Genomic DNA, 12197 nt, shown 5'->3' with positions numbered 1-12197 from the left:
AGATGTTGCCGAGTTTCTTGTGCAATAAAATCTATGTATAAGGAGTGTTCAGGCTCCCTAATATTAAGAAAACCTTATGAGTTTTTACACAGAGGTACTTATGGGCCACCTAACTGAAGTGGTGTTCATTTGCAAGCTCAGAACTCTTCCGGGAAGAAAACTGCTTTGTGAACTGAAAATACTTTCAGGTACATATTCAGGTACTGTTGTGGTACCAAGTGAATTTGGACCAAACTGTTGTTTCACTTTTGCTAGTGAAAATCAGAAATAACGTCACTGAAATCAATGGAATCCCACTGCTGGAAGTGAGGACAACCTGGTTCTTTTTGCTTATAAAAACAATAGATAACAAACTATTTGTTTATTCTATATTTTTAACTGTTATTAATAGTAAAAATTATCTCTTAAAAGGTGAATTTGTTTTCCTCATACTTAGTTCTCAATTTTTTTTTGTTTGAGGAGCATTTCAAAATGCTGCAGTGATTTTTCAGCAGTGGTACCCTCTTTATTATTCAAAGGAAACAAGTGCTGCCAGGTCTGAATGCTAGTGGCACATCTCTGTTCTCAAATGCAAGTTCATAGCTCCACACAAAGCCCAAGTTGATGGGTCTGAGCAACGGCTGCTGTCCGCAGAGTGCAAATGTATATGTACCATAATGCATTGGATACAGGTATGGTATTGCACATGGGCACAGCATTGATTAGAGCTTGAGCATCACCACTGGGAAATATAGCAGCACTGTAGGCACACAGTTCTTGCTCAGCTGAAGTTTCATTTTGTGTGTTAACACTTCTTACTTTTGGTATACTTCCTGCAGGAAAAGTATTAGTTTTGCAAATGAGGATCCAAAGTGCTGAGACCTCAGCTCAGACTTGGAAAAGGCTTGGTAAAGACCTCACAAAGGACCATGAATCTTTTTGAAGAAACTGAGCTTGTTTGCAGTGAGCTTAGGTTGAGAAAAATGAGAAAGTTGTTGTTCTGTTATTCAGCACAGGAATAGTTTCTTCTGGGGAAAAAATAAGAAATTCTGCTAGCTACAGCCATCGATCTAGGCTTATCTGAGGTGTTGCTGATGCCTAGGCTCTGTCTAGATGCGCAGGGTGATGCCCTGGAGGTATATAGCTGAGCTGACTCTGGATAAATTAGCCCTGCTAGCAGAAAACATCTCCCTACACCATCCAAGATTGAGCTTGCATGCAGCACTGCAATACCAACCTTCCACCCGCACAAAATTAATTTGGAGGGTTTATATGTAGTACTATGTAGATGTGCCTGTAAAGCAAAAATGTCTTTGAAAGCTGCCCGACAGAATAAAGTTTTAAAGTACGAACCTGAGCTTGTTGTGCATAGAGGTACTCCCTCCAGCTTAATTGAGGGTTTCTGCTCATACCTATAGCTGTACTGAGATTTTGCTGACTCTTGAAGCAATACTAACAAAAGAAATGTCTTCTACAAGTCTACTCTGCACTGTTGCTGGGAAAAGGAGGGATGGTCAAGTCATAGGAATTGAGAGTGATACTATGTTCAAGAGTTAGCTGTAAAGGGAGAAGTTTTCTGCCAACCAAGCCATCCGTTCAGTGCTTGAAGGCCTTGCAGGGCTGTTTCTTCCTCTCTGCATTAAAATAATGATGCAGAAGGCATATTCTTGCACATCAGAGAGAGGCAAAAGATACTTGATATTTATGGATATTTCTCAACAGCAAAAATAAAGTTTTCAGGAAATGAAGTGCCATAGCTGAAAAACCCCAACATTCTTCCAAACCCCTAAAATCTTTTGGAATGACAACTGTAGTTTCTTCAGAGTGAGCTTGGATAACTTCTTCCACCTAAGTACTGAGAGGGTGAGGAAAAGGAGAAGTGAATGGTTCTCTAATGTCTACCTTGTGTAATTAATATCAGGGGTAATTTGCTGGTTACTCAGCTGAATGGTATGCTAGCAATAGTAATATGGCTCTAATAACTTGGGAGGAACAGGAAAGAGTTTGTATTTGAGTGAATGTTCCTCTCCCAGCAAGAAGCATCTGAGTCACCAAAACCCCAAAATCAGTCACAGATCAGGCAGCCCAGTGGTAGCTGTTGTCTTTTTGCTTTTTGGTCAGATTGCAAGGTGAATTAAGGGTTAGTTGATCCCTTTAGAGGTCTGGGGCTTTGGATGGATAGTGTCCCAGTGTTTATATTAGTTCTGCCTAGTTGTTTTATGAAACTTTGTTTATCTGGCAGGAAGAATGGAGCAGCAGTTTGCACAGGTAGTGCCAAATCTACATCTGAATCAACCAGCAAAATAAGCAGGCATTCAGGAATAACTGCTTGGTTAGTTGTGGTGCCTTTGTAGCAGACAAAACCATCAGAAGACTGAGCAATGTGAAGTATATAAAATTCAGAAATACGAATTTTATCTTATGTTGCTCTCATCCTGAGTGACTGAGCACTGGTCCACAGCAGCATCCTTTTCACCCACTGAGAATCTGGCCCAGACCTAAGCGTGATACACTTAAGGGATGATATACATAGTCATTAAGGATAAACTAAACAATCATGAGAAACCTGTTTTCTGACAACAGAAAATTCCTGTTGTTATTTCTGCATCGTTTAGGACAGAAAGGCAGAAAAATGCTTACTGCACTATTGGTTGGTTTAGAGGGTTATTGTCTATTGTCTTGTAAACATGCACTTTTTTCTTTTCATTCTAGGTGCCACGGGGACCACTAAAGATGTGTAAGTACTTACTCTACTTTTTCAAATACGTAACCCTGGACTTAGCTTCAGTCCTACAAGCCTTATACTAGATTTAGTCATACATGATTCATCTGGCTCCTAACATGTAATCAGCACCACCAGATGTTTATTGTCTTTAGTGACAGCTTCCATCTCCACAAAACAACTTCATGTCTTGTTTATTTTTCTACAGATTCCTTCCCTTATTATTTCTCCAGCAGAAATGTCTTTTTCTGCTTCTGTTGAGAGAATTGTCTCCCAGAGGGGGTTGTGTTGCTTCAGACTACTCTTCCCTGTCACATACCAGTATACCTTTTACCAAAGGCTGTGTCATCTTATGAAGAGACCACGTAAATTTCCAATGCCTGTGAGAGATTTAAAGAGTCATTGAGGCAAATTTCCCCTCTTTGCAGGAGACCCATTAACTCATCCAGACTTCCTTTTCAAAGCACTCATCTTCTCTAGATACTCTCTGCATTGAAGATAGTAACTATTGGCTCCTCTTTCTCTCCCTTATCTTTGACACTGGGTAGCAGAGGGCAGCCCTACCCATCCTGTTTTTGTCTAAATGTGGAAGATCTTAACCTCTGCTGTCCTGCTGCCTCTTGCCAGCTTTTGGTTTTCAGAAGAGCAGCAGCAAAAGATCAGCCTTTCTCAGCCCATTTTTTCATTTGCTGATGCAGAAATATACAGGACCAGCTTTATTCAGCCATAAATTTGTTTTCCTATCAAAGGAAACATTAAAGAGGTCCTCTTGAGGTCTTGCTTCTTCTATTTCATGTAATTGGTATTTGCCACCAGAGTTTAAGACTGGGGGATCTGGGAGAGATTTTCATGTTATGTAATAGGAACATTCTTCTGTTTACTTCATTTAGTAAACTGCTCTAATTAGACAGAGGAATCCTGGTGTAGAAATGAGGGCTGTCAAGTCAGATAAACAAGTGGGGAGAAGAGCTTAACAACAAGCTTGCACTGGCTATTACAGAGCACAGCTGAGAACTAACGACAGGTCTCACTTGGCAGATAAACGCTGTTGTCACAGATACTCTTGAGGTCTGCGTTACCCGTGTAGTCTGTTTACTGGGTTTGCGGTGTCAATAAATAAATGACAGAAGGCAAGCTTACAGGGAACCTCGCCTTCATACAGCCTGCAGCATCCATGCCCTCAGTACTTCTGTGTATACAAACCCACTGGTTTTAATTTATATTAGGGCTTTCTTTTGTTGCTCAATTTAGACAATCTAAGTGACTGGCTTAGAACAACGTGTCTGTCTTTGATCTTCAGTAGTTACTGCAAGAACTGTTAAACCCTGAATTTAGTAGGCGTGTTTCTGAGCTTAAAGGCATGAGCATGTGTAGGACTACTTATGTGTATGTAAGCAATTGTAGAGCCAGGGTTTAGGAGTTGAGAACTTCCTACTTATTAGTGTTAGATCATCTGTCATGTTTCAAAAAAGTATTGGGATAACTTAGAAAAAACTAATTACTAAAGCAGACTTACACAAAGTGAAAGGGTCAATCCTGGAACCCTTACTCATTCAGATAGGTATAATGGAGCCAGTCAAACAACCTGTGTGAGTAATAGCATGGTTGAGCCTTCTTGTCAGACATTAGAAGCATAGATCTGTTAATGAGGAATGGCACTGATGACCTGAAAAGTCCTAAATCAATCATCCTAGTATTTAACAACAGATTTTTATCACAGAGGTAAAATACCAGAAAAAACTGTTTTTGTTTCATGGAAATGAGCAAAGCAAACTTATAATAACTAACAGTATGGATCCATACAAGCTTTTATTTCACACCACTTTTACCAGCTAAAGGTTAAAAAATTCTCTTCAGAAAACCGCCATCAGATTTCAGTCATATCAATTCTGGTCCAGGAAAGCATTTAGGTGTGTCCTTACGTACAGCATACTGTTTGATACAGAATCTGGTTATTCTAGCTGGAGATTTCTCATTTCTTGACTGTGACTCATTGCCAAGGCACCATTGTCTCCTGGAGTGAGCAGTTCTGTAGAGTGAGGGAGTGCTGGATCCTGCTCTGAGGCCTCTCAGGTGACTGCAGGGAAGCTGCTTTGCCCTCTGGGCCTTGAGTGTTTCCAGGCATCAGTTAGATAGGGATGATGATATGATCTTCCTACGCAAAGTGCTCTGAGACGGAGGGCCATGTGGTCATAAGGCTCTATGGTCTGGAAAAGTGATGTCGCCCTTTGTACTCCAATCCTCAAATCAGTGGTGAATCTATTGGCCACCCTCTGCCCACTAATATAGAGAAGTACATCACTACTAACTGGAAAAACTTATATATAAGAGGACTAAAGCGTATGCTAGAAAAAAAATGCAATGTCTGTGATACTCAGAATGTGGCTAAGTTCAGAGGAAGACTAGTAACAGTAGGAAGGAAAGGACAAAGCAGTTCAAGCCTGTTTCAAAATATTGTGAAGAAATCCATCAAATACAAATGACAAGCCCTTGTTCCTAAGAAATGCTGAGAAATTGAGGCAAAGTGGTCTGTCACTTGTGCAAAGGTTAGTGAATCATTTCTGATGGGACTACTGAGCACAGCTAGAAAGAGTGTCTATAATGCTTGGCGCGAACGGGGTCATAAAAGTCGAGGTAAGAAAAATGTGGATGGAATGAATTAATGTGAATGCCTGTCATTTGATATTTAAAATATTATGTGAAAAATGGCAGCTTCTTTTACCATACTTCTTTTACCAAATGGACATAGGACTGATGGATGTAAGAACTGACAGCTGAACCAAAGACTTAAGAGGATGACAGGAAGTCTGTAGGGATGGACAAATCCTTACCAAAGAAACATTTATTCTACGTGAAAACAGAATACTGCTACGTGGATTTGCTGTTAAATCTGGCTACAGGACTCCACCTATGCTACCTGCTGAAAATGTGCTCTCAATTCCTCTGCAGTAGTTGTCAGCAACATCTGAGGGAAGATGCAGCAACATAGCAGAAGATTAGTACAAAACACATCAAAGTGCTAAGTACCTTTTGCTGTTTATTCTTGGTGCAGAAAAGCTTATCCTAGCTTCTTCTTCCTGGAGGACTGTGTAAATGGAGGTATTCAAAGGTATTTTTTATGCTAGATTCTTCCTTTATCCCTGACATGAGAAGAAGGTAAAGATATATTGGAAGATGTGGCAATGGGAGTACTGCCACAACCAAAGGAACTTCTTTCCATTCTTGTTTCCATGCAGTCGAGTGTTGCTGTTGTATCTCTGCTCCCTGGAGTCACCCGTGTTCACCCAGCACCTGTACACTTCAACATGTGAAATTAGTAGCACCTTCCAAAATGGGGCCTTAAGCTGCTGTGTGTAAAGGGAGGAGGTGTGTGAATATGCAAAGTGCATAAATATATCCCATGCTGCATAGAAAGGAGTCCCCAGAAAGGGGTGGGATGTGTGTAGCAGCCACCACCTGCTTCGATGTTCCTCCTGTCTCTGCTTACCTCCTCTTTTCTAGCCGGAGTACAACAGATTGCACGCAATCATCACCCAGCCCAAAAGCTGTGGCCTGTACAATCCCAGGTTATGTATGCTGTTGCACATTTAAGGGAAAAGGTAGTGCAAAACTGGACTTTGATTTGTAGCTATTCAGTGGAAAAGAAGAAAGCAGAATGTTTAAAAAAAACCTCTAGTCTGCTTAATCATAGACTTAGGTAACTTGTTTTGGTGAGAGAATAACAGTAATAGTCCAGTGATGCCCCATTACAAAACATTTCTAGAACAGGAGAAAATAGCCCTGTTGCTTAGTAGAGTCTTTTTTTAATAAAACATTGACATTAATTTCTTGCTGGACAATATTGATTGTTATTCTTACAACTCCTTTTTAGAAGCTTTGCTCTGTGTATGCAGTTGCCAGTGCTTTTAAAGGATTCTTTTATCCGAATAATGGTTAATCTGGGTTATAGAAAATGTTTCCAGTTGTGTGAGAAAATCAATCCTGTGACACATTCAGTTGGTTCAGCAGAAATGATTGTTTGTGATCTTTTGGCACCTAAAATCCTATTCTTAAAGTGTGGTCATTTTTTTTCTGCTAAAAATGCAGGCTTTTTTCTACCCACTGATACACACAGGTTTTCCACTTTCTTCAGCTGGAATTGGCCCACATTAGGACAGAGCAGCTTCACAGTCCTCAAGGAAAACTGCTTCTGCATTTTTCTGGCTGCACGCATGAGGATTGAAAGGAGGCTTAGGCTACGTGGGGTCAGAAGAGGTGGGAAATGACTTCTGAAATGGCACCAGCTCCTCCAGGGAGGACCAGAAAATAACGAGTTTATACTCAGTCTCTCTTGAGTGGTAACACTTAGGCAAAGGCAGCAGACCAGGAGGCTTGCCCCACTCAGTGCTATGCCCTGCTTGAATACCATTTAGCAGAACTGCAGCATACTCAAGTTTACCCTAATCCTCCACTTTCACAAGGACCTGCGTACCTCTGTTCACTGTGGTGACACAGAAAGGATAGTTGGTAATGTTCTGTTGCTTAGAAAGTTGGTAAGTGTAAGAAAGATAATTTCTAGCATGTAGCAGTATTTTAAGGCATTTGCTACCCTCCCAGGAGAGTGCTGACTGCTGCTTAAAGGGTGTTTTCTTGCATTTGAGGCTGCATCTTGCTATGAGGTCTCTGCACTTCAGCCCAAAATCCCATTGACTTTGGGCATCAGTAATAACATACAGCCTTTATGATTAAACATGAGGCACATCTACCTTTTAGAATAAATTAATTATGGTAAGAAATGTCATATATTATTGTTTAAGATCATAGTTCAGAAATGCCTTTCAAGGCTACAGTATGGATTTAGCCCTAATACTGTGTGAAGTCTATCCCTTGGTTTTATTGCCTGGGGAGCAGATCAGAAATTCATGAATCAGCTCATGATGGGGAACATCTTTGCATTGCCCCCATAGTTCAAGCAGTTGGTTCTTCAGTGGGAACATTCAGGTGAGGATATCTATGTGAACAGCCTGTGCATTAACATTTCCACAGCAGAGCTCTCCTCTGTCATGGTGCCTCCTTTGCTGTTTGCAGCCATCCCCGGGCACCTGTCTCTCATGGCTCCCTGTGCAGCTGCAGTGTGGGACCCCTTGCTCGGGCAGTTGTAGGGAAGGAATAAAGGATGTCTGTGGATTTAACACCAATGAAGTTATCTTGCCTCTGTTAATATGGCTAGGTTCGTAGGTTGCAGACCAAGCTAAAGTTCAGTTGCTGCCTCAATCCATACCCAGCCAAAGCGGAGCTCAAAGTCCAAATGTTTAATCAAAGGTGGGTGAGTGATTTGTGTGAAGACTGATGCTGGGAAACAGAGTCTGCACCACAGGCACTATACGTTCTGGGAGTAAGAATAATTTTTCTGTCTTTTCCATACTACATTTGCCTTCACATTGACATTGATTGTTTTACCCCCTACTCTGGTTCAGCCACACTGGACAGTAGCAGGGGGGAGTCAAACCTCAGTGATTACCCATTTGTAAAGGATTAGTAACAGTTATTTGGTTTGCAAATGTCTCTGGCTTCAGGAATTGCAGTACCTCAGTCTATGGAAAGGTTCTGTAATATCTTCTGGCATGGTTGCTGTGAAAGTTTATCTCTCTTCATTGTTAATCCCATGCCAGCACAGATGCCCAGTCCCTTCCAGTCCTCTTTTGGTGGAAGAGCAGCTCATACTCATTCCTGTCATGTGCAGAACCTTTGTGTTCCTGTCATGTGTGAGGCAGTGTGGGGACTCACTTAGGAAAAGCATCAATTCAGCTGTTTCAGCTCCCAGATCTACTTTCAGGCATCACTGGCAGGGGCCATGAAAAGTAAGCTGCATCTGGTTTCAGTCCTTTTCTTTCTTTTTCACATTAGATTGGAAAATTGTCACTTTTTTTTTGCACCTGTTGGGAGTACTTTATTGAATGGTGGATGACCTGAACTGAACTGGGATCAGTGATAATAATCCCCTTGTTCCCTTTTTCCTGAATGTAGCCAGATGGTCATGAAGTACCTGAAAGAAACAATCTCCTAATGTGCTTTATATCTTTTGATATTACAGAGCAGAAGAATCTGTATCAGATGATGACAAAAGGAGGTAGGTGCTGTATTGAGGCTGGCTTTATTTACAATTGGCTGCAATGAGTTCTTTCTCCTTCTTTCCCTCCTCCTAATTCTCACCAACACCAGCAAAGCAGAGAAAAAGAAGAGAGAGGAGGTGATCTCACACAGAGCCCAGTATTGATGAGTGCCACCACCCTGTTAGTGAGTTGGGGAGAGTGGAACTTTCCAGCAAGAAGAGCACATTATCTCACAGTTGTAGGTGATGTGCTCAGTAAGGCCAGGGATCTCTGCCTTCACACCAGCCCTGCCACAAAGAATGGCATTAGCACTTGTGGGAGATCTCCGCTGGGCTGGAAATTGAAGGAAGTATGGAAGTATATCATCAGACAAAACAGAAACAAACAAACAAACAACTCTGAGCTGCAGGGGCTGGAGGAGGTGTAAATAATGTGGCACCTAACAGGGCAGAGCAGTGTAATGGAAGTCTCTGCAAGTAGCTCCAGGCATGGCAGAGGCTTTTAAGGACCCAGTTTTTCACCTCCCTGCTTTTCATACAGGCCTCGGAGCCAGAAATCATGTTCTGTAAGGCCCTGAAGGGCCTTAAACATGGGGATGCAAGTCCTATTTATTAATGAGGAGAGGTCAAAGCTGCTTAACTGGTGTGCTTTGTTTGAAGTGACGTGCTTCAGTGGTTGCGGTGTCAAACATTGCTATCAGATTGGCTCTCATCAGTTGGACGTATTTGGTGCCCAGAAGAAGCTGGGCAGCTGGGGTTTATTGTCACAAGATAGTTTTAATGGGATTTAATGAAAAATTTAAGAAATTGAGTGAAAAATATCTCCTTTCACAGACTTTGGTCCTCCCTTAAGAGTAACATCTAGCCTCAAGGTTGTTTTGCCTGGCACCATATTAGCAAGCACATGGACCTTGGTGGCACTTTCCCCATCGTGATGGGAGAGGGTTCCTCTGTGGATACTCGTGCAGAGGTGCCCTCTCTGACCGTCCATGGTCTTTGTGATGCTGCTGTGGGATGTTGACATTGTACAGTTAAGCTCTGATGTCTCTATGTTTCCTTAAATCAGGAACTATGGTGGCGTGTATGTTGGCCTGCCATCGGATGCGGCTGCCATGGTTTCCAGTCAGACGAAAGCTGCATCGAAAGGTATTGGAAGGATATGTATTGCATTTCTCCTACTTTTTCAGTTTAATTTTAATCGAGTAGGATGCATTTTCTTTAAAAATCAATTATTATTTCAGACAGACTGGCTAGCCTTGGAGCCTCTTTAGGCAGTGGGGCTATTTATAACCATTAAAGTGATTGTGCCCGTTTATTTAAAATCTAACACACTTTTGCAGAAGGACCCTAGAACAGATGCTGACAATGTGGTACATTGTCTTCTGAACAGCTTCTCCATGCTCTGAGTGCTTTGTGAATTCAAAGAAAACAAAATCCTGTTAGGACTAAGAGGCTGTGCTAGATGCACTTGCAGAGCCATCATGCTATTTTTTGTTTTGAAGGTGTTTACTTGCATTGTGGTGAATTCCAGTAATAACAGTTAGTAAGTGCTTGCTTTCAGATTTATTTCTGTTTGTATAAGAAACCCAGTGGAAGCTGTTTCGTTTCCATGTGAGATTTTAAAACAGTGCAAAAAATCATTAGGATTATAGGTACTTAATACACAACTCATAAACGTATAAGTATGAAGTCGTGTAATATTGTTTAGATTTAATACAGCAAAATGCTGTTGTCAGATGCATATAGCACAGGGATGAGTTACTGCGTGGTGCTTCCAAAAATTGCTGCAAAACAAAAAAATGAAGAGCAATAATAGTATACACCAAAATATATTTTGGTGCTTTTGGAGCAGTAGTACCTTTGTTGCATGGGTTTCTTTGAAATGGTGCTCTAAATTAGTGATATGTTACAATGTTTTAACCACCTTTATCTTTTGTATTTTAATTAAGATTAAAAGGAAATAAACACATCAAGATGCTGACAGCCGGAGGTACAGTATATCTTCATTAATGTTATGTGCTTGGCATGCATTTGTTGAATGGAAATAAGGTGGCAGTGCTCACTGTGCTGCTCTTAGATGGTTTGGAATCATCCAGTTACATCTCCAGCTGCAGCATAGCTCTTCTAAAGGCTGGACCAGGGGCCAGTTCTCAGTTGTACAGACATAAACTGGAAAGCAGGTAAAGTCGCCTTGTTGTTGAGAAGTAAGAAGCAAGGGCACTCTGTATTACTCTGTTTGGGAATGATGGAAAATCAAATGTCCTTGTATTCACCTTCAACCATGCCACAGCTAATCCTGCAGCAGCACTATGACCTCCCATGAAAGGTGAGTTGCATCAGCAGTGCATAGACCAGCATCTGTAGACACAAAGCTTTTCCCAAGAATGCATCTGTAGACACAAAGCTTTTCCCAAGAATGCATCTGTAGACACAAAGCTTTTCCCAAGAATGAGTAACTCACAGTTAGAGAACATCTCCGTTTTGTGGAGGACCTTAAGGACCAGAGGGAGGCATCCACTAACTAACGTACCGGAGCTTTCCTCTTGCTATGGGAGAATCTGTGGGGTTTTGTTCTCCTGGCTTTCACTGGTCAGTATAAGGCAGTGAAAATTTATAGACTCTATTCCTGACTTAAGGGTGTCAACTAATTGACTAAAAAAAAAGTCCTTTAAAAGTTTGTGTCTGAAGAAAAATGAAACAAGTTTCCATTCAGAATCTGAACTAAATAAACACTGACAAATTTCAAAAGGGAACTGTTCTGATGCCCAGCCAGTGGGGAGAGGGAAATTATAAAAGTGCCAGCAATTTCCATAGAAAGCAGAACGCTTTCCTAATTTGTTGGTGGCATGGACAGTGGGATTGAGTGTGCCCACAGCGAGTTTGCTGATGACACCAGGCTGCGTGGTTCAGTCGATATGCTGGAGGAAAGGAATGCCATCCAGAGGGACCTTGACACACTTGTGAGGTGGGCTGATGCCAACCTTATGAAGTTTAACCATGCCAAGTGCAAGGTCCTACACCTGGGTCGGAGCAATCTCAGGCACAGCTACAGGTTGGGCAGAGAAGAGATTCAGAACAGCCCTGCGGGGAAGGACTTGGGGGTGCTGGTTGATGAGAAAATGAACATGGGCCGGCTTCAGTGTGCGCTCGCAGCCCAGAAAGCCAACCGTACCCTGGGCTGCATCAAAAGGAGCATGACCAGCAGGTCAAAGGAGGTGATCCTGCCCCTCTACTCTGCTCTTGTGAGACCTCACCTGGAGTATTGTGTGCAGTTCTGGTGTCCTCAACATAAAAAGGACATGGAACTGTTGGAACAAGTCCAGACGAGGGCCACGAGGATGATCAGGGGACTGGAGCACCTCCCGTATGAAGACAGGCTGAGGAAGTTGGGGCTGTTCAGCCTGG

Source organism: Pezoporus occidentalis, unplaced genomic scaffold (genome assembly GCF_034315485.1).
Source record: "Pezoporus occidentalis ecotype Australia unplaced genomic scaffold, CSIRO_AGI_Poc_V1 ctg19, whole genome shotgun sequence".
Lineage (NCBI taxonomy): Eukaryota > Metazoa > Chordata > Aves > Psittaciformes > Psittacidae > Pezoporus > Pezoporus occidentalis.
Note: the sequence above shows the minus strand (reverse complement) of the source record.